Source organism: Saccostrea cucullata, unplaced genomic scaffold (genome assembly GCF_032062105.1).
Source record: "Saccostrea cucullata isolate Sc308-1 unplaced genomic scaffold, CSIRO_AGI_Scuc_v1 ctg2305, whole genome shotgun sequence".
NCBI classification, from domain to species: domain Eukaryota; kingdom Metazoa; phylum Mollusca; class Bivalvia; order Ostreida; family Ostreidae; genus Saccostrea; species Saccostrea cuccullata.
In genome coordinates this window covers 181,217-204,711 of record NW_026929684.1, presented here as the reverse complement: position 1 = coordinate 204,711, position 23,495 = coordinate 181,217, and the positions used below count along the sequence as shown (strand labels likewise).

The window sequence follows — 23,495 nt, the reverse complement described above, 5'->3', positions numbered from 1 at the left end:
TTGTTATATATGCTATATATACATGTACAGGTACTCTTCATTACTGTTACACCGAAGTTAAGTAATGGTACAAAAATATCTTATAATGAAATACAGAAGAACAACAATTGTTGACTTGTGGAGATTGTATAGTGGTTAGTTACTATTACTATAGTCCTGCTGAACACATTATTACAGGTGACGTAAATATAGTTAATAATGAGGACCTTAGATCACTTATTTTAAAAGGTCCTAAATATAGGGAACCCCGATACTTCAACTGGCGTCGGAATTTCATACATATTATGGATTCTGTTGAAAATTACGCCAGATGATTGGCCAGATATGAAAAAGAAGACGTTAACACCTTTTCAGAATGGATTAAATGTATCAGATCCATGTTAAAGTCGCGTATTAAAAAAATGAGGGGCAGTATGAAAACCATCTATCCTGTGTTCAATAATCCAGAAATCCAAAAAAATTAAATAGATTACATGATCAGTACGTACTCGTTCCTGCCGACAAAGCATGTAACAACATCGTCTTCGTTTGTAAGGCTCATTATTACATGTATATAAATTGTATTTTAGAAGAACTTGCATGAAGGATATGGAAATAACGAACAGAATTAAATACCGAAGTCCATAAAACAATACAAAATAGGGGCTGAGCAAACTCGGACCTCCAACATCGGGATGGAATCAAGTGCCGTGGAGGAGTAAGCAACCCCTGCTGACCGGTCGCACCCGATCAGTTAAAAAAAAATTAGTACCTCTCTCCGAGAATTATTTTTTATTTCTCAAAGAGTGTCACAGGGGCTTGTTACAGAAAAGTAAAAAAAGATAGAACCTCGGAGAGAGAAAAAACTCCGATGTTCTATTTTTTTTTAACTGATTTATTTTCTCTACACAAGCCCGTGGGAGCGTATATACTGTAAATATAACATTTTTAAAACGTGCTAATTTCAGCGAATTTTTATTTTCATTTTAATGAGGGTATTCAGACACACCTAAAAAACACATAATACACAACCTGATAGTTATTTTCGAACGAGTTGTTGAAAATCGACGAAATCGACTTCTTCCGGTCGAGAGCAGCTATGTGTGACGGAGTAATAGAGAAATATTTGAAAACGCGAGAAAGCGACGGAATGGTGCTGGATAAAAGATTGCAAATATTTTATTTCAATAAATTAGAGTACCCAATGCTGATGAAAGCCCGGTATACCCCAGAAATCCTTGAAGTAAGTCAGTCAGAGGTCCCAGGCGAAATCCATAATGGCGGCTAGTTGCAAGCCTTGGTTATTTTATAGTATAGAGGGGTAGACCTATATATTTACTTATCATACGTCATTTACAGAGTTACACGGGGAGCGCCTATGACTTAAACTTGTATTTACCGACTGTCATAGGTCCTGTAAACTTCATGAAATATAATCCAAATAAAAAACAAAATAAATTATTTCAACTGATGTACAAACCATTCTGCTCCATCAGCATGTGCTATCTGATTCGGCAAACCTTGGCTGATTCCTTCGCCTTTATCAGATGAAGTACAAATCGGCCGAGGTGTGCCGAGTGGTGCTATCTAAAATTGATAATGGGTGACGCAAACCAAACGTGATGTTGAAATTTTTAAAAAGTAGTTCACATGCATGAACAGTACAAGAACAAATTTTAATTTATCATAACAAATGATGTTTTAACACAACTTTGCCATCTAGGCCTATTTCAGAAAACGTGTAAGGGTGTGTGTGTGTGTGGTGGTGGTGGGGGGGGGGGTAAACAAAATTGATTGGGTTTGATTTTCAAGGGTTTTTTTGCCTGACCAAATGTTAAAACAAGTTTGCACATTTTGATAAATTCATCAAAAACGTTTTGTACTAAAATTATTTGTTGTTGAGAAAATATATTCAAAAAGTTCGAATATTATCGGCAAAAAACTAATTTACATCATTTATTAAATTCTGCAATTTCAGACTGGTAACGAATTAAGTATATGAAATACATATAAGAGGCTCATTGGTTTACCTGAGAATTTTATGCTCGATTTGACGAATACATGTACTGGGTAAATTATAGAATTATTTTGACTTTTTCTTTGGAAAACCCAATGTAAAGGAGTGTGTATTTAGAGGCAAACACCTTAGTGCCGGTATTTCTGTCTCAAGACAGCATCTAGTTATTGCTGTTGGAAAGTTTCAAGTCCCAACTGCTACTTTTCTCTTCCTTTGTTATAAGTACAAACCAGTAGAGCTTCAGTCTCGAGATAGACTTCTGGTTTTAAAAAGGGAACTTTATTTATAAATGGTATGATGCTATAGAGGTATTTACAAACTAAATCAATCGAGCTTTCTTTGATACTATTAAGTAGAAATTTCCAAACTGACTCTTTTAGATGAGTATTTTCTAAGTTCTTTGCACATCTTATGACACGACTTGGTTTTGTCGAAATGGATCGCCGAAAAATGACAATGTTGTGTAAAGAAAACATGCCAAAAGATAGGATAATAAAGTATTGTTTATCTTTAAAAATAGCAAATTGTTACTATTGAAAAGAAAATTATTTTACATTTAAGGTCTGAAACTTTGAAAATTTTGCGGTCGGACGTATCTTTCAGGATGCAAAATGTCAGAAAGTAACCCTTAAACAATGTCAGCTTTTTAACATTGAAAGCAGTCGAACAGCTGAGAAATACTGTTAAAAAAATCGGATTTAAAGACGACTGAATTTCACGAGAAACCATGAAAAACCATTTGGAAGCTGTCATGATTTATCATCCAATAGCATATTAAAATTCTACCAACTATTATGTTGAAATTATGTTCTAAGTTAATTGTTTAAAATCAAATCAAATCTTATCAATTAGTTATAAATCACTTAAAGTATGTTTTGTTGCCTAATTACCCAATTTCGCATTATGAGACGTTAATTTTTGTGAAAAACCATGTAAGTTTTAAAAGTGCGTTGAGCTGTATGTGTATCATTATTGTTGTATAATCTCTGTCATACAATAGTATAATTATTACTGTTTTCTTTCATCTTTTTTTTGTAAATATAGACAATATCGGGTCGACTTATGAAGGAAAGTTACTCTTGTTAATTAAAATAAATCGTCGTCAATAAATCTAAAAGTCGTCTTCAAGGCCACAACAAGTGTTTTCTTCCTCTCGTAAATAAGTTTTTTTTTCAAATCACATTGTTTCATATGAATACAAAATTAGGCTTGCTAATCAATGGGTGCATGATAAAGTAAAAAAAAAATGTCGAATTTCACACCACAGGAACTTGTGGATTTTCCCCTCATGTATAAGATTTGACTAAATTTTGCCAAATGGGACTGTATTAGCTAGTGAAGAATCGTCAAACCGGACGTATTTCATAAGGCTTCATTTTAAGCTTTTTTGAATTTTACATGTATTGAGTAGATCCATAGTTGATATTCAAGTGATTTTTTTTTAGCTTAAGAAGTTATCTTGTGATTTTTTCCTCGAGTCTGTACGTTTATAGAAAACCGAGTCAGTAATAATTGAGGGCTCTTGAAAAAAATCCGGTTTCTAAATTGATTTTAAGTTTTATACATAATATATTTGTTCCTCTTATCTCAAATCCAATGTACTTCGTTTTAACACTAGTATGTCTTCCCCTTTATGAAGTGTATTAGTTAAGGACAGATGATACAATTTTTTTTTCCTTGGAGGAGACTTATTATGCCACTGGTTTAGAAAAACAGATATAATTCCTTGGGTTTTTACTCTTTAAACTTGTAAAATTGAAATTTTCGATACCCCCCTCCCCCCCAAAAAAGTACATAGCTAGAATAATCATGTCTTCATTCGTTTTCCCTCTTATTTTTTTTAAAAAATGTTACTAAAGGAGCACGTGTAGTTAATTAGTATTACATTTAGTCAATAAACCGTAAGGTTGTATTTTCTTGCATAAAATAAATACCCACTTGGAAAACATTAGATAATACTTGAATAAAATTTTAATTACGGAAAAACCACACTTAGTAAAGGTTTACAGATGAAAACAAATTTCAGAATATAATATAAATCCTAGTTTGGTGCTTTAAGTGTAATATAAACTTTGATAATGTATCAAGCTTGGTGAATTTTATGCGGAAAAGCATAATGGTTAAAATCAGTCTATTTGATTTTTGTGAATTTTTACCGTTTTGCTTTTCCCGGGGGAATTATAGAAGGTATTTCATTCTCCAAGTCCATGGATAAAAAAATCAGAGAATTATATCCTCTTTTATAAAACTAGTACAGTGACACGATATTTAATCTTCTCCAAAGAAAAAAAATGTTTGTATCAACTGTTCTTAACAATGACTTCATGAGACAAGTTAATGAAATGTTACAATGTTCAGTTCAATTTCTACTGAATAACTATAAACTGTGTATATACATGTACTCAGTAAAAGACGAACATAACAGTGATCCATCTCAAAATAATTTAATTTTGTTTATATTCTTTATATTTTGTTTATATTCTCGCCTTTCATCGCTTGATTTCTAAAAAGGTACGCAAAATATTTTGTATAATCTGGTTTGGTATAGGGACACACCCCCTTGACGACCAGCTTAATCATCTTATCCATGCAATCCCCTTATGTCCAGTCATCGGAATCCATGGAAAATTCAAGATCTTATAACTGTATCTTTAACTTTAAACACTAACTCGGTCTAAACTCGGTGCAAATATCTTCTTCACTTCTTTTTGCAAATTAATGCAGTTGTAACATATGTTGGTCACTCATCCAAGGACAAAGGATACTCAGGCTTATTGTATACCTTAATATTGAAAATATAATATAATATATAAAATGCTAAAATATCATTCTCTTGAAATAGGGGGAAAATATACTGAATCACTTATCTAACTCCCCAGTGAAGGGGTATGATTAGAAAGATATTGTTTGCAAGATAAACAGCTATATATATTGTGTGCCAGACAATTAAGCATATAAGTATTAAGCCAATATAGAGAGACGTTATATACTGATGTTATAGCAAGTTAATAAAAGCTTGAAATAATTTTTAATAATTATAACCCCTGAAGTAAAACACTCTAGATTTAAGAGCACTTTCGTAGAAAAGAAAGTACACGTTCTTCCATCTTTTGTTAAAAAAACACATTCTTCAAGTACTAATTTTTTTGTATCTTGGCTAGAGTTAGATTTTCAAGTTGTGAAGGTGGTAAACTGATTTTATAAACTGGTATAGCAAAGTAACTCAACTTTAATTATAATCGATATATTCACTCTTATATTCACCTATTTATACTCACTTATTCCACTTATTCACTTATTTGGTTGAACATCGATCCATTATCAATAAAAGTGTGGGCTTTGGAAAGTTTTTTTTATGTAGAAAATACGTTTTAATTTTTATCTAATATTTCTTTTTATTTATTAAAATGCTATGTTTCCCGATCCTACGAATAATTTATAAAAAACAAAGTTTAACGTAGAAACAAAAGCGAGGCAGAAAGACAGACAGCTAGACATACAGACCAAAATTAAAATATCCCCAATTACGGGAAGGGGGGTTAATATTTTATTGATTCAACCATTTAGATCCACATACAGCCTTTGTATTAATCGTCTCCCAAAAGCAAGCTATTTGTTTTGAATGGTATTGATAATACAATGTGATTTATTTTTTCCACTCTTCTCTTCAGAATGCCGTTGGCTCTTTTGATTTTCAACATTTCAAAATAGGAGCATATACATGTAAGCTAGAATAAAAAATGTACATTCTTTTAGCAAAATAAAGATCAACTTTTTATGTGCTTGTACACTACATATACGAACGAACAATATGGAAAAACTATATGAAACATGCATGTACATGTAGGCCAAATCGTCCCTGAAAATCAAAGGTAAGAGATGGATTTATTCTTGCCTATAATAACATAAAAATATACATTAAAAATTATTATTGAAAACAAATTTTGATCGTTGAATACATTACAAAAAAAGACATTTATGTTTTAATCTTTTAATAATAACAATACATGTTTGACATGTCCATTTTTGATAATAAACAAACTTTTTTACAACTTGACAGGCTGACAGGTCGACAGGTAGACAGGTAGACAGGTCGACAGGTAGACATGTCGACAGATAGACAGGTTGACAGGTTGACAGGTCTACAAGTAGACAGCTTTTTTTTTAATAATTCAATGTATATTTATATAGTTATATCACTACACGGATCATCTTGGGGGGGGGGTCAATCATATCATAAGATACATGTACATTGAATGCCTAAAAGTGAAATTTTTATTTTCTTTTCATATGCGCAATGTCTGTTAACAGTTAAATGTATACATCTCCATTTGACTATCCAAACCTATGACGACTTGTTGACAGGTCAACAAAATTACATATTTAAATAAACATGCCGATCTGTCAACCCGTCGACCTGTCGACCTGTCGACCTATCAACCCGTCGACCTGTCAACCCGTTGACCTGTCTACCTGTCGACCTGTCAACCCGTTGACCTGTCTACTTGTCGACCTGTCTACCTGTCGACCTGTCAACCTGTCAACCTGTCTACCTGTCGACCCGTCGACCTGTTAAGCAAACATAGTAACATTTGTATGAACAGATGATCTTTTAAATTAATTCATATGCAAGATAAATATCTTGTTTTGTACATTTATGATCCATTTAATATAATAATTGGTTGACGATACAGAATGCAATAAAGAATGCAGTTGGTTTGTATAATTCACCAACAATGGCTCTAAATATTTATTAATATTTACATTTAATTCATATGCAAAATATGCTAATTCATCTTGTTTTGTACATTTATGAATATAAATGAACATGCAATAATATATATTCTTACGAGGAAAAAAATGGAACTATTTTCGTCTTATAATGTACTTGAGCCGCATTTCTTAACAAGTTATATTCCCCAACCGGTTTGCTTATATACGAATGAAAATAGAAAATTGGATAGATGCCATAGTTGATAACTTGATTTCCATTGTGTATGAAATATAGATTATATCATATATTGAAGTAACTGTATCCGCATTCGTAATAACTAAGTATTTACATTTAACTCTTATTTTGATTAACAATTCAAGACAAAGTAATTTCAAAAAGTTGTATTATTAGAAAAAACAAACAAACTATTTTTTAAAAACCACAATTGAAGAAAATGTATTTTTAAAAATATATATATTTTTTATGAAGGAAAATCTCAAGAATGTTGTTAAGATACTTTGATTAGTATCTCTGGAAAAAATTAAAAAGGCCGTCTCTTCATATTAAATAAATTCATATATGAATGTCTATTTCATTTAACTTACAGTTCAGGTTGTAAAATGATCGTAAATACCGTTTTTCATGTGTGTCTGTCGATCACGTTGTTTTCCTTTTTGGTCATGGCGATTCGGAACATTCTAATTTACAAGGGGGGTTTAGGTTATTGTACTTCGTCCTCGAACGTCATTATTTTATTACTGTTCACTGTTACGCAACATGTATTGTACATTTTTATGTAATTTACCTTTATTGTTTATTGCTATGTATTTGTTTTACGATTCGGCGTCACATCGTTCGTATTTTTCATGGTTTGTCCCATTTAGGCGATGTTGTTAGTATCGTCTGCCATTTTGGTCTATACTTTCTTTTTGGTTAGGTAAAGCGCACTGCGCATGTCCGGTAGTTTACCCTATAAAAGCATCTCAACGGACGCTGAGGTTTCAGTTTTGACTCTGCAGAACGTCTGCTCAACAACTTTCATAGAAATTGTACGTAAATACTGATATAACTAACGAATGGGGAGTTTTTACTGTAGATTATATTGACCAAATAGATTTATTAAGGAATTCAACAGTCTCTACGAAGTTTTACCATTGTTTAAATTTGACCTAATTGATTTATTACGGAAAATTAACAGTCATCATTTTACCAAATCATAATAATGTTACCAAATCATAATACGTTACCAAATGATATTAACGTTACCAAATCATAATATGTGACGTCCGATCTGACCAACTGTATTACATCACCATTGTTTGAATATTTGGTTATCCAGCCATCTGTATTACATTTATTACGTTAATTAAAGCATTGTTGAAACTTTAATCATCTTATGTTGTGCTCTTGTTTGCCCCTGCAATGCAATATTTTGCTGACCAACACAGGGATTTATCTTACCAAATCAACCAGGATTACCAATTAACAAATTACCTGGATATACCATAAAAATTGGTTTCAATGAAATTTATCTCTTTCATTGGAAATTTGATCAATTATAAAAGCCTCATACCTCAGGCACGTTACATCCTCCCTCGATGTTTCTTTTACAACACAGTCTTCGGAACATTCTTTGATATTTCTCAATGATACTTTTTCTAAAAGATGTAAGAACAATGGTTTTTTATTGGTTCTTAATGTTATCTTGTATTATGATAAATTTATTCTAAAATATATAAAAATCTCATTCTACAGTTGAACTCTGTAATACTAAATATTCAAAGCTATAAAATGTCTACACTTACTTTCAAAACTTGATAAAATGTTGTGGTGTTACTAATCTTGTTGTAAAAATCTTTGGCTCTTTCAATACATTGTCTGGAGAAAAGCATATTTTGTTCAAATTTGAAATTCATTGATTGTTTTTTACATACCTAATAATTAAAACTTGTCATATAAATGTTATTACTCCTCCATGGCACCTGATAACACATCTCGTGTTTTGAAATCAAATGTTTTCCCTGCTCCTGTTTTGTGGACTTTTGAGCTTGAATACTGTTCGTTATCTCTATATACTTCATTTTCCAGAAAATGTAAATATATGCCAAAAAAACTTAATGAAATAGCTGAATAGTTAAATACAAAAACAAGTTTAAACAATACTTACAGTCTATTTGAAACGCTGACAACATGATGGCACAGAAGGCATAAAGCTACCAATGTTTCAACAACTAAACCAAAACATTCAGTTTAATTATTTTCGTTATTCTCATTATCAAAGACCTATGTACATGTATATAATAAACAAATGCTACGTATTTCAGTTTAATGTTTTATTCGAGTTGGCAGGTATTGTCCACAGTGGTCTACACAACAGTGGGGCAGCCGGCAAAATGGCGTACCCCCAACATCAACATAAGTTGTGCCCTCCCTAACGGGAAAAGTAGAACGCTGGGTTGACCTCATTCGTGCTACGGACACATTTCAACACAAATTATCTTTTATAATTATATTATTTTGCTTTAGCTTTAAATTGTATAAGATATAATTTTCAAAGTCAACATCACATATATCAACATCAACCATCACATATATCATCATCAACCACAAAAAGTCAACAAAATCAACAGTTCAATGGTTAAATTGAAGGTGACGATTTCGCCAATACGACCACTGTGAAGTATAGTTTACTGTCTTTCCCCGAACTCCTCGAATGGATAATTCGCCAAGTTGACCCTTGTCATGCATGGTATTCGGCCAGAGATCATTCCAAAGGTCCCAGAATACGGAAATAGCAGGCAATTCAGATCAGCATCGTTAGTCTCCTTCAACGAAATCTGTAATATCTGAAAAGACAAAAACAAAAACCCACAGCAGAAAAAGATTCTCAATAACATTTGCATAACTCTAATAAATTTGGTATAGCCAAACCATGTAAAACAATGAAAAACGTTATTTAAACAAACAAAAGGAGAAAGGGTATATACTTAACACCTAGCTCAAGGGTTGAGGTGGGAGGGTATTTCATAATACAAAAACATAAATCGGATACTTTCATCACCCACCTTTCACTTTCATTGATGCATAGAAAAGGGGAGATAACCCGTAAACCTAGTGACTAAGTACCGACACTGTATGGATGGATAAATAAATTCCGGCTTATCACATTTATTAGTTTTTTCCACAAAAAGGAGGTGAATGATGACATATAATAAAAGGATAGAGCTTTGATAACGGCGCATATTGTGAGATGAACTCAAATATGCGGTATTATCAAAGACCTATGTATATAATAAACAAATGCTACGTATTTCAGTTTAATGTTTTATTCGAGTTGGCAGGTATTGTCCACAGTGGTCTACACAACAGTGGGGCAGCCGGCAAAATGGCGTATCCCCAACATCAACATAAGTTGTGCCCTCCCTAACGGGAAAAGTAGCACGCTGGGTTGACCTCATTCGTGCTACGGACACATTTCAACACAAATTATCTTTTATAATTATATTATTTTGCTTTAGCTTTAAATTGTATAAGATATAATTTTCAAAGTCAACATCACATATATCAACATCAACCATCACATATATCATCATCAACCACAAAAAGTCAACAAAATCAACAGTTCAATGGTTAAATTGAAGGTGACGATTTCGCCACATGGGCACCGTAGGTGCCCACCGCCACCTGGTGGGGGTAGGCAACTTCAATTTAACCACCCACCATGGACTCCTAGCCTACTCAAAACCCTCAGCAACCCATCCATCGTGAACATCACTCTCTCTCATTGCCAACCCACTGTAGAACTATCCTGCATTAAAATAATTCTGGTCTCCCTTCAAATTAATTGGGCCTAGCGCCCCCCCCCCTCCTGAATTTATATCTTTCCAAGTTACTTGTATATTGCTTTGGGTCTCAGATTCCATTATTAATATCCAGCTGGCAAGAGAGAACTACTACCTGGACTAATGTAAGAAAATTATGTAGAAAATACGTTTTATTTAGATTCCCCCCCCCCCCTTTTTATTTATTTGTTTATAAATTTGAATTTTATTTCTTATTTATTTTTTAGGTGATAAAATACTTTCATGCAGAGATTAGAAACAAGATGAATGAGCACCTTTACTCTTTAACCCCCCCCCTTTCCCTTTCAGCATGATTATGCTATTCCTGTATTGTTGACAATAATTTTAAAAGTGTTCAAATGCCCGATTTGTAAACTACAGAACATGTTTTGTGATGTTTGATTATGTATCTTGCCAGTTCTGAGAGAATGATGTTATACCTGTACCACTTATTTTGAAAGCGAACTCTTCAAAGGACCATTTAAAATTGATTAAATCTTGTATTAATAAGTACCTTTCAAACTAAGACACACAATGGAGGACTTTGTATTTTACTGCTCATTTGTAAATGTAGTTGGACTGCAGCAGACATTGAAGGCACCTATGACTAAATCCTTTATTCTAAACCCCTTCCCAGCTGATGCTCTATCAAAAATGCATGATCTTTTCACACCTTAAGCCCCCCCCCCCCTGCAAAAATATGTTATGGAATAGGTTATTTAAATAATAGACTTCAAACTCTTTTTAAGGCTGTAGAAAATGGATATATGATAGAGAGAGAGCATAAAAATTAATATGCTTAGTCAGTGGAAACCTATCCTATATCTAATACCCTAAAATGCTGGAGAAGTTTATCTTATCTTAGTACTATGAATCTTGTAACTCCTACACACATGTGGATTTGTATTTGTATCCCCTAGCTAACCTGTATTTGTACCCACTAGCTAATGCATGAATGTAAACTGCATGTACATATATATGCACCGACTAATGCATCTTAATCCCAAATGAGATAAATGTGTAAAGTAACATAAAATAATTATGCTACATGTAACTGCTCAGATGAGAGATAAACACCTATCATATTACATGCAAATGGCACCTGGGTTTGAACTGATATTATCAATGGGAAAATGCCCCCTGAGATATGCATATGTGTCTTAATTTCCAACAGTAAGCACATACTATTAAAAAGAAAATATTGTAGGAAATGGTTTGGATTGTAGCCTAGCCTGTGGAATAATACGTGTTAACCCCCCCCCCCTGCTGTTAGGTAGTTAGGTAATCTCGCCTTTAGTGCTTATTAGTGATAAAGAAAACTAGTTACCTAAACAACTTACCCTTTGCGAGTTTAAAAACTGTGAATATAGAATTTTAACTAAAGCAACTTTTATCTGTGTGAAATAGCAAATCTTAACAACTTAGAGACACAGCAGAAACCAACACTGACAAAAAGCCCCAATTTGAACCTTATAAGTCTCATTGTAACCCTTTCTATTTTATTTATTTATTGATTTATTTATTATTGTTGCATGACCATTCATACAGCATATGCCATATTAGGAAAATACATAGAAAGTACCAGCACTGTGAGCTGTGTTCAAATGAGCCTGCATATGCATTGACTGTAGCACCTGAAGAACTCTGTAAATTGTCCTTCATTCCCAATGGCAAATTGAATAACACGTAAAATTGGTAAAAGTTCAGGAAATTTGAGTTGCAATTCCTATTTTAAGGTTCACTTTCCCCAATGAGAAAGATAACTCAAAGGAATAAATGTTAATTATGTTAATTTCCTAATACTCTTGACAATTTATTTATTTCACAGTGCTTCAATTAGCCTATAAATTATTATTATATAACTTCTTTTTATAGTCTTTTATTTGTAGAATTGTATTTCAATACCCAAAGTTCTCTTCTTGTATAGATATTAAACAAGTGACTAGACCCATGTTTTTAGAACATTGTCAGGAAATAAAAGCCCATGCTGAAATTAATCTCTGTGTAAATAATCAACATTTGTGAAATAATCTATATATAATAAATTAGTAAAATAAGTTTACCTGATTTTTCATGTTAACTTAAGATGGTACAAAACTTTTCATTTACTAAACACCACTTTATAGGATACAAGGCCTTTATGCTGTTAAGGGGTGATAAGACATTAAGGAGGCTAGGGGGTCAACAATTATTAACCACCAGATATATTTTAAATTTTGGGATATGATATCTTAAGCTGTCAACTATCACTTGGCACAGAAAAATTTCATAAATTTTAGCTTTAAAATTTGATCAGTTACATCTTTATTGAGCTCTTCTTCTAAAGGAGATCCAAATAGCCTAAACATGGCCACAACCACCCAGTCCCTTTAAATATATGTTTATATTGTGTTATCATCAAACCTTCTCAATTAAGGTAAAGGCGCTGTTAGAGAAATTCATGATTATGCTCATGTACACTGGAGACGGCTTCCAAGGAACGAACAGAATGGCCTTCTTTTATTTTCTTTATGTATAATTTTAACTACACCATTGACCAAAATGACAACACGGAATATATGCGAAACATGCCCTTCGCCCCATCTTACTTAATCTGAACCCTTTGATATATATTAACCAGCAAAATATTAGCTAGCCTTGCTAGATATTACATGTAGTTAATCAAAATAAAATTTGGGGAATCCTATTTATATCAACTGTCACTAATGAACCATTGAGGTCCTAAATTACTATGCCCACATTGTTATTGTTCTTGTTGAATCTGAAGTTGTCCTCCCTATCAAGCCCCTTAAGAGAAGTGATATCCGAATAGGTGAGGATGCTGCTGGTCCTAATATATTATTATTATGTGGATTTGACAGACAATGTACAATTCAACTCTGGTGCATGTTACCTATGTCGGGTATGCCTCCCAGATTTTACAGCCTGAATTGTTGATTGTAATGCTTCCATCCAACTGAATTTTTTGACTCAAAATCTATTTACTTTTTTAGTCATCATTCATATTTACTTACCTTGAGTTTTGTCATATAGCATGTGTACAACTGTAAATATGTATAATACAAATACACATCTTACTTGATGTTTCATTCATATCATAAAATGCATTATTGTAATGTTACATTCAAAAGCACCAAAACTTGTTATGTATTTTACTTCAAACTATTTTATTTCACAATTGATTACTGCCTTTGTCGCAATTGCATATCTTTCATGCCTCTCTTTGGACCCCTGTTAAAGTTGAATGGCCTTGATTGAAATTTATAAACTTTGATTAGAGTTATGTCCCTTTGTGAATCTAGCTAAATAACATTTCTAAAGATTTGTCAAACTTTTATTAATTCTCAATCTGTATTTCTTTTCTTTTTTTTTTTTTTTTTTATTTATTCACTGTTTTTAGGACAAAAGGTAAACTGGTATGGCAATGCTAGGGTAACCCTTTCCTTGAACATTTATTTATTTTTTTTTTAAAAATCACTCAATATTTTAAATAAACTGATAAATGCACCAAACCCAAAGTTACAAAAGCATACTCATACTGTAAGAATTATAATTATGGATATTCCCATTTTTAAATCCCCTAAAGATAGGCTAAAGGAATCTAAGTAACTAAATATAGGCCACCATGTGTACGGATGTTTAATGGCAAATGACCTTGAATAACATGGACCGAATAAAGTTGAAGTTCATACCTATTTTTACATTAGCTCATTTTGTTTATAGATTATTTCACTAAGTAAGTTTTTATTCATTCAAAATCTGCTGATGAAGTTGGTTATTATTACCACATTGTAATCTTGTACCATGTGCCAGTGTTTAAAGCATGGACGGGTGGCAAATCGATCTGTTTCAATCCAATAAAATACTTGCCATCGAGCAATATCAATGTTAATAAGATCATCTGTTTTACTTCTTTGACTGAAACTTAACTTTAAAAACTGGAAATTATTATAAAATATTTCATAATACAAAAACATAAATCGGATACTTTCATCACCCACCTTTCACTTTCATTGATGCATAGAAAAGGGGAGATAACCCGTAAACCTAGTGACTAAGTACCGACACTGTATGGATGGATAAATAAATTCCGGCTTATCACATTTATTAGTTTTTTCCACAAAAAGGAGGTGAATGATGACATATAATAAAAGGATAGAGCTTTGATAACGGCGCATATTGTGAGATGAACTCAAATATGCGGTATTATTTTTAAAAAATAATTGATATACAATGTACAAGTGACAATGACTTTCTGCATTGATTGGAATTGAAGTGTTACTGTTTTTTTTTTAACTCAAACTAATCTTAATATTAATATACATGTATGTCAACAACGAAAGCATTCAAGTGAAAAACATGGATCAAAAAACGAGACTTCCTTTTACTATAATTTATTTTATGCCTAATCATGTGAAGAAAAAAAGACACAGTGAACAGAAAGTTTAAAATATATAATAATATATTTAAAATATGAGGTTCATAACGATATGAAAAAAATAATGCAATGCACAAAAAAAATTTATGTAAGAAAAAAGAAGCGAAGTCTTTTCAGTCACATTATTATGCATTAATTTATATGTATAAGGTACGTCTAATAGCAAGTTAAAGTTTTCAGTCAAAATTGTAAGGGTTTTCATTTGGTTGAAAAAAAAAGTGAAAAATGATAAACATGGTTAAGTTGATTTTGCTGTAAGTTTTTTACGAACAGATATACATAATTTAATTTGTATCAAGTATAAAATCAAACCAATTCATGAATTAGATTATATTTGATGCCTTATAACGAATTCTTGAAATGTATACCGAAATAAATCCACTTACAAAGTTTAGAATAGTTCTTTTATTGAAATGCATTATCTGAAAGGTGTTAAACGGGCTTCGGTATATGGATACGATTGATTGAATGCTGTTTTACATCCCATTGGAGAATTTTTCACTCAACGTCAGTCGCGACCGTGTTTCGAACACAAGACCTTCCGATCATGGAGTGAGTGCTTTATCTATTTTGACTAAACAATTAAATCTTAATAAAATTTGAAAGGTTTGAAAGTTATTTCTCCAAGAAATGGGTCATTGCTCCTTAAATAATTAATTACTTTAAACCATGAATTTATAATGAAAAATAGTGAAAAGACTCCTACCATGTTTCATCTTTGTTTTTCCCCAGGCTCATGTTAGATTCTGAGAAATAAAGCATAAGAAGTTTCATCTTTAAGTTTTGTAATACAAAAGTGCTATTGTATATACATGTAACTTAAGTGTTCAATAATAAAAAAACACGCTGATTTAAAAAAAAAATACACAAATCACGAGTTTGTTTTGATTAAAACAAAGTATTGTTTTATCATTATCAAAGGATATATTTTAATCAAAGGATTAATTTCCATAAAATTAATCAGCCTTAATTTCCATAAAATTAATCAGCCTTAATTTCCATAAAATTAATCAGCCTCATGTATCCCAAATGATGACAATTAGTTCAATCGAACGACTAACGTTATATTCATTTATGGGCACCTGATTAAAAAAGATAACCTCATTATCAAATACGAGACATAACATTCAGAAGAAGAATAGAAGAGAAAATTTATTTAGTAAAAATAAGTGACAGAATAATCAAACAAGTCATATGTATCTGTGAATACAAATTATACAAAGCATATCACACAAAAATCATTTTACAAACAATTAGGCTATATTTATTAAAATGTGATGTACAGTTCACACAATAATTTTACATAATATACAGAATGTGATTGAAAAGATGGAGCACACCTGTCATAATACTATATATGAAGGCTTTAGTAAATAGATATTTTTTTTACACAGAAAATGTTCAAAAATTGCGGGAGGTGGAAAGGGCGGTGGCTACTTTTTTTTTAAAAGGAATTCCTCTGTGAATTGATAAAAATGGCGAATGTTGCTAGAAATTGGGCATGCGCAGAGAACACGAACGACTGTTCTATTTAAAGAAAAGGTGCCAAATACAAAATAGAAAAAAAAACAGTACCCATAATTGCTATATTATCATAAATATGTTGTATGTATACCTAGTTAACATAACTTCCTTATTAAAGACAAGACAGAATATTCATTAGAGGAAAAGAAGAGGTCGTTTATTTCTTTAAATATAATGACAAAATAATATAACAAGTTACAGGTGACTCTCGATCTCTCGAAGTTCAAGGGACCGCAAGAAAAGTTCGAGAGATCGAGGGGTTCGAGAGATAGAAAGTAAATAAAATCCGGAATTTTCAGTTCCGATCATCGATGTTCTACTATTATAGATACCGGAAGTATATGTAAATAAAGTTATTGCACGTTTTCAATCGTATTTTACAGGTAATATACTTGATATCAACAACAATGATCGTATTTCGAATAAATACAACGAATTCCTGAAGTTTCAATATTTATTTGTTCATTTTTCACGAAAACATGAAACCCGGATAGCAATTGTCGGTTTGGCTATTCCGCGGCTTGATCGGGTCCTTCACCAGTGTTCAACAGATTTTTCTTAATCAGTATTCAGTCCTTGAGAAAGAAATTTCTTGTGCAATAAATGCCATACTGGGATTATGTAGATTCCAATTAAAGTTCATAGTCTATGGGAAATTATTGAAACAAACGTCTATAAAGAATTTATTTTCTAAATATTATCGTCTCGGTTTAAAGTCAAAATAAGTTGTGAATTCGTTTATAATTTACCAATAATAACCAATTAATTATATCAACACATGAACGACCCACAGGTATAGTGTCATCTATTATGTAAACAGCCAATTAACACCTCCATGCCAGCCCCAGTCGTTCACTGTTTTTCAGGTAAGTCCAGGCTCAATTTTACGCTTGATCGGCGTGTATACACGCGCAATAAAAACTTCGAGAGATAAAGAGTAAAATTCAATGAAATATGTGTAAACGGGACCAAGGGTTTGGTTCGAGAGATTGAGAGTTTCGAGAGATAGAAGTACGAGAGATCAGGAGTAAATTTGATTAGTTATATAGAGGAAAAAAACGGGACCGGAGGTTTACTTCGAGAGATCGGAGTTCGAGCCATCGAAAGTCACCTGTATATGCATATGTCAACACGAAGAAGACAAAGTATAATCGAGTCATATGCATATGTAAATACAAATAATACAAAGCAATTCACACAAGACATAGTTTATAAATAATTATGCAATATTTATAAGAAACTGTAATGTACACAATGCATTCTTACATAATATATTTGAGAATGAAACACATTAGGATGCGATTTAAAAAGATGGTCCCATCCGACAATGGAAATAACAACCTGCTGTTTTATCTGGTCCATCATCTGTTATTTCTACCTGATGCATTGATTTTATATGTGCTCTATTTCCAAATGTTCAACTAAAATTATTAAATATAACTTGTGATGTGTTAACGACCAATTCTTTTTTTATCACCCTTAATGGAATTTTTTTAAAATTGAATCACTGTCTAGCTTTTGGGAATGCCAAGGGGATCAATGATAGTTAGAAACGTTGCATAAAGAACAAGGCCAATTTTCAATGAACATTAAGCCCTATATTTTTCAAAAATATGAAAGTGATATAAGAAATTCAAATTCACTATTTCTGAATCATGGGAATTCCATGCTGTAAGAACACATAAATCGTTTTTCTTATATGACCTGCTAAATGTTAATTGTGACATTAACTTGTGCATTTTACCGTATTTTCCTAAAAAATTGTAGAAGACATCAATTTTCAGTGGCATTTCCTTTCAGAAAACATACTCTGTCACTGTCGCCCACAAAGATTTTGAGATATGTGATTTTTTAAAAGCAGTTTACATAACATATCCAATAATTGAAGCGAGCGACGGTGGGAGACATTATTTTCTAAAGGAAAATAAGCACAGAAACGAGTCATTCCAAGGCTTTTCTGCATTTAACTTGGAAATGTACCAAATAAGTGACGTCATATTTGCAGAATGGTGCTCTTTCATGCCATATTCTTTAATGATTTATCTTCATATCATCTACTCAAGAATTGTAAAAGCCAATTTTATAACTTTTAAGAAAATGAAAGTTTTAGGGCACAATAAAGCCCAAACCGTACCTTCTTCTTATCCCACTTTTTAAACTGTTGTTCATGTCACATGGCATACCCATCAAACTAGACCTTTTATTTACATTTACGTGTGAAATACCGGTTACTTTGTTTGTGGTTAACGTACTTCTAGATAATTTTCACTCATATAGAGGCACCACCAGAACTGCATATTTTGACCTGTACTCGGCATTCAGGACCCTTGAGAAGTAAATTTAATTAAGGGATCGTTCTTGGGCTGGTATCTACTGCGACACAGCAAACATGACAAACGTTTATATTTACTGTCACTTGGTACATTCAAATTTTACAACATGACACATCTGTTTTTTTTGGTTTAAATAGCTATTAAATTATTGATGAAATTGATAGCATTTTTTGTTTGGCTCGTCTTTGCATGCAATATGACTGACCAATACAATAATTTACCATATAAACAATAACTTACTATGTATTAGTTACCCTGGAAAATATTTCCTTCATTGAAGTTTCAAATCTTAGAACGTTTCACTAAATTTAGAACGTGTTGGAAATAAAATAATAAGTCATTTTATAGAAGTACTTTATAAGATAAAGAATTATTTTGAATTCTACATCGATTTTTCAAGGATTTTTAATTGTTCAGATCTTTCAGCTAGTTTAATGCCTTCTTTTATTTAGAAAAAAAATCCATTAAATGATGTAAGTGATAGAAGTTGCATAAAAAATCAACCCTTTAGAATTGCTTTATTTATCACTACTGAATTAAATATCCCCTTAGATTCCAAAAAATCCCCTGTTGTCCCCCTGTCAGTCCCTGACATTTTCCTGTCTCTCCCTGACTTTCTCCTATGATCCCCTGTCGTTGTCCCTGCTCTCCCTGTCCAGTCCCTGTCGTCCCCTGTCGTTGTCCCTGCCTTCCCTGTCTACTCCCTGTCGTCCCCTGACATTCTCTGATCTCCCTGTCCAGTCCCTGTCGTTGTCCCTGCCTTCCCTGTCTACTCCCTGTCGTCCCCTGACATTTATTTTGGCCAAGAAAAGGAGTTTAAAAAATATTTTTGTTGCATTTAAGAGTGGAAAATGATATAGTCTTGAAAACTTTAAGTATTTTTTTCAAAATATAGACTTAGTAAATAGTTAACACATTTTAAATGCCTTAACTAATATAAATACCCTGTAATTTAGTTTCTATCACTGGTATCAATGTGATTTTTTTTAGTTTGGTAGCATTTCCAGGGGAGAACGGCAGAGAATTGCATCATTCTAAAGAAGAAATAAATTACCAGTTTATTTCATCTTGTGATAGTAGACGGCATATACATTGTGGTTTATTAACCTTTTATATATATTTATAAACTTTTTCATTTTTTATTTGATCTACTTTGAAACATCTTTGAGCTTTTAACTGTCTTGGTAAAAGAACTAGATTGAAACATTTGGGAATACATTATCGAATCAATGCGTGGGATATTTTGTTTTCCCAAAGAATTAAATGAATAAAAAATTAATTGAAAGCAATGATATATAAATGCATTAATAAAATAAATGTCTATTCAATAAATAAAAATTATTAGATAAACTAAAAATCTACTATATTTATTTATTTTCTTATGTGAATAAATCTACAAATCGACTGAATTAAGAATGAATAAATAAATAAATAAATAAATAAATAAATAATAAATAAATAAATAAATAAATAAATAAATTTATATCCCCAAAATTTATTTAATTAGTTTTATTTATTTATTTGCTGAAATATGCTACAAAGTATTTTATTAGCGTATTAAAACGACTTTTTATTACTTAAAGTCCATGATGGATATCAAAATAATCGTCTCATTATGCACAATATTAATCTGTCATTTACAATTTTGATACATTAATTTGATTAAAAATCGGTTTTCAAAACCCTAACACGGTTCTGAAACAACATCAAAGCCATTGATGTTTACCAGTAATTAACTCGGGGTACACAGTCGTGACACCTATTGTCTTTCTCGCTGACCGCTATACCTTGTTTATGTTGTGTTCAGAGTGACCGTGTACAGTTTGCACCTGTTTGAAATAACATTTTCTCTTTGTATGAGAACTGATTTTTTCAATCAAAACAAAATTAAAGTACATGTATCAAAAAAACTATTGACGGGTTAAGATTGTGGAAAATGAGACGATTATTTTGATATCCATCATGGAAGTAAAATAATTAAAAGCAGATTTAATATGCTTCAAAAATACTTTGATACATATTTATCGTAAATCAGTTTACATAGAATATGCCAAATCCCATTTTCGGGTATATGATTATTTAGTTTTCTTGTATCGTCAATTTTAAAAATAAAAACACTGTTTTTATAATGATTAAATACATGCAGTTAATTAGTTTATTTATTTGTTTATTTACTAACTATTTAAAATCAATTATTGTATTGATTTTAAAAACTGAAATATTCCAAAATGCGCCAGTACCCCTGCTTTCTTTTCTTCTTTTTTGTTTTCTTACAAAAGGTAGAAAGTCACACCATTACTAAATTAATAAAACATGAATAAAACAAAACTAAAGAAAAACAATTTCTCGCGGATATAAATGATTGACTTATTTGTTGTATTTTCATTTTCAAAAATAAATAGATATTTTATTTATAATTATTTCATTTTTTTTTTATTTTATTTTATTTATCTACTATATATTTATTTCACTGTAATCTGTTTTATTCATTAAATACTGGTTTGACTTTGTACCATTTGTAAGAAAAAGAGTCAGCAGGGGGTATTGGTGCATTTTAGAATATTTTATTGTTTAAAACCAATACATTAATTGATTTTAGATATTTAGTAAATTAAAAAAAAAAACTTATTAACTGCATGTATTTAATCATTATAAAAACAATGTTTTTATTTTTAAAATTGACGATACAAGGAAACTTAATAATCATATACCCGAAAATGGGATTTGTTTGGCATATTCTATGTAAAATGATTTACGATAAATATGTATCAAAGTATTCTTGAAGCATATTTAAACTGCTTTCAATTATTTTACTTCCATGATGGATATCAAAATAATCGTCTCATTATGCACAATCTTTACCCGTCAATAGCTTCTTTGATACTTTTATTTTGTTTTGATTGAAAAAAAATAAATAAATTAAGTACTCATACAAAGAGAAAATGTTATTTCAAACAGTTGCAAACTGTACACGGTCACTCTGAACACAACATAAACAAGGTATAGCGGTCAGCGAGAAAGACAATAGGTGTCATGACTGTGTACCCCGAGTTAATTACTGGTTAACATCAATGGCTTTGATGTTCTTTCAGAATCGTATTAGGGTTTTGAAAACCGATTTTTTCAATCAAATCAATGTATCAAAAATGTAAATGACAGATTAATATTGTGCATAATGAGACGATTATTTTGATATCCATTATGTACTTAAAATAATAAAAAGTAGTTTTAATACGCTAATAAAATACTTTGTAGCACATCTACGGATGCATGTGTTTATATAAAATAAAACTAAAGAAACACAATTTCTTGCAGATATAAATGATTCATTAATTTGTTGTATTTTCAATTTCAAAAAATAAATAGATTGATATTTTATTTACAAAAGAATATGTATCAAAGTATTTTTGAAGGATTTTAAATCGGCTTTTAATTATTTTACTTCCATGACGGATATCAAAATAATCGTCTCATTATGCACAATCTTTACCCGTCAATAACTTCCTGGATACTTTTATTTTGTTTTGATTGGAAAAAAAATCAGTTCTGATACAAAGAGAAAATGTTATTTCAAACAGCTGTAAACTACACACGGTCGTCCTGCCACAACATAAACAAGGTATAGCGGTCAGTGAAAAAAGATAAAAGGTGTCATGACTGTGTATCCCGAGTTAATTACTGGTAAACATCAATGGCTTTGATGTTGTTTCAGAACCGTGTAAGGGCTTTGAAAACCGACTTTTTAATCAAAACAAAGCATCAAAAATCTAATTGACAGATTAATATTGTGCATAATGAGACGATTATTTTGATATCCATCATGTCATTAAAATAATGAAAAGTCGTTTTAATACGCTAATAAAATACTTTGTAACACATCTACGGATGCAAGTGTTTATATAAAATTAAACTAAAGAAACACAATTTTTTGCAGATATAAATAATTCATTAATTTGTTGTATTTTCAATTTCAAAAATAAATGGATTGATATTTTATTAATAATTTTTTCATTATTCATTTATTTTATTTTATTTGTTTACTATGAATTTATTTCGCTTCAATCTGTTTTATTCGTTAAATACTGGTTTGACTTTGTACCATTTGTAAAAAAAAAAAAAAAAAGAAAGAAAAAAAAGAAAAAAAAAAGAAAAAACAGAGAGACAGCAGGGGGTATTGGTTCATTTTGAAATAATTAAGTTTTTAAAATCAATATAATAATTGATTTTAAATAGTTAGTTACCCCCCCCCCCCCCAAAAAAAAAGAAAAAAAAACTTATTAACTGCATGTATTTATGCAATATAAAAACAATCTTTTTTATTTGTAAAATTGAGGATACAAACAAATTCATCAAATTCCCGAAATTGGGATTTTTTTGGCTTATTTTATGTAAAACTATTTACGAAAAAATATGTGTCAAAGTATTTTTTAAGGATATTAAATCGGCTTTTAATTATTTTACTTCCATAATGGATATCAAAATAATCGTCTCATAATGCACAATCTTCACCCGTCAATAGTTTCTTTGATACTTTTATTTTGTTTTCATTGAAAAAAAAAGTTCTCATACAAGGACAATGTTATTTCAAACAGCTGCAAACTACAAAAGGGCGTCCTGCCACAACATAAACAAGGTATAGCGGTCAGTA

The 23,495-nt window shown here is 31.2% G+C and overlaps 1 protein-coding gene and 1 long non-coding RNA gene across 2 annotated transcripts in view; both read right to left on the bottom strand.

Annotated features, from left to right (window-relative positions):
• LOC134281809 (uncharacterized) overlaps positions 1-23,495 on the bottom strand; it is a 72,710-nt gene that overhangs the window by 42,753 nt on the left and 6,462 nt on the right. The gene's annotated exons all lie outside the window — the stretch shown is intronic.
• On the bottom strand, positions 8,530-15,761 carry LOC134281818 (uncharacterized). Its single transcript, XR_009995179.1, has 3 exons — positions 15,697-15,761; positions 8,878-8,941; positions 8,530-8,588 (listed from the first exon to the last, which is right to left on the bottom strand). It is a non-coding gene; the product is annotated as an uncharacterized LOC134281818 (long non-coding RNA).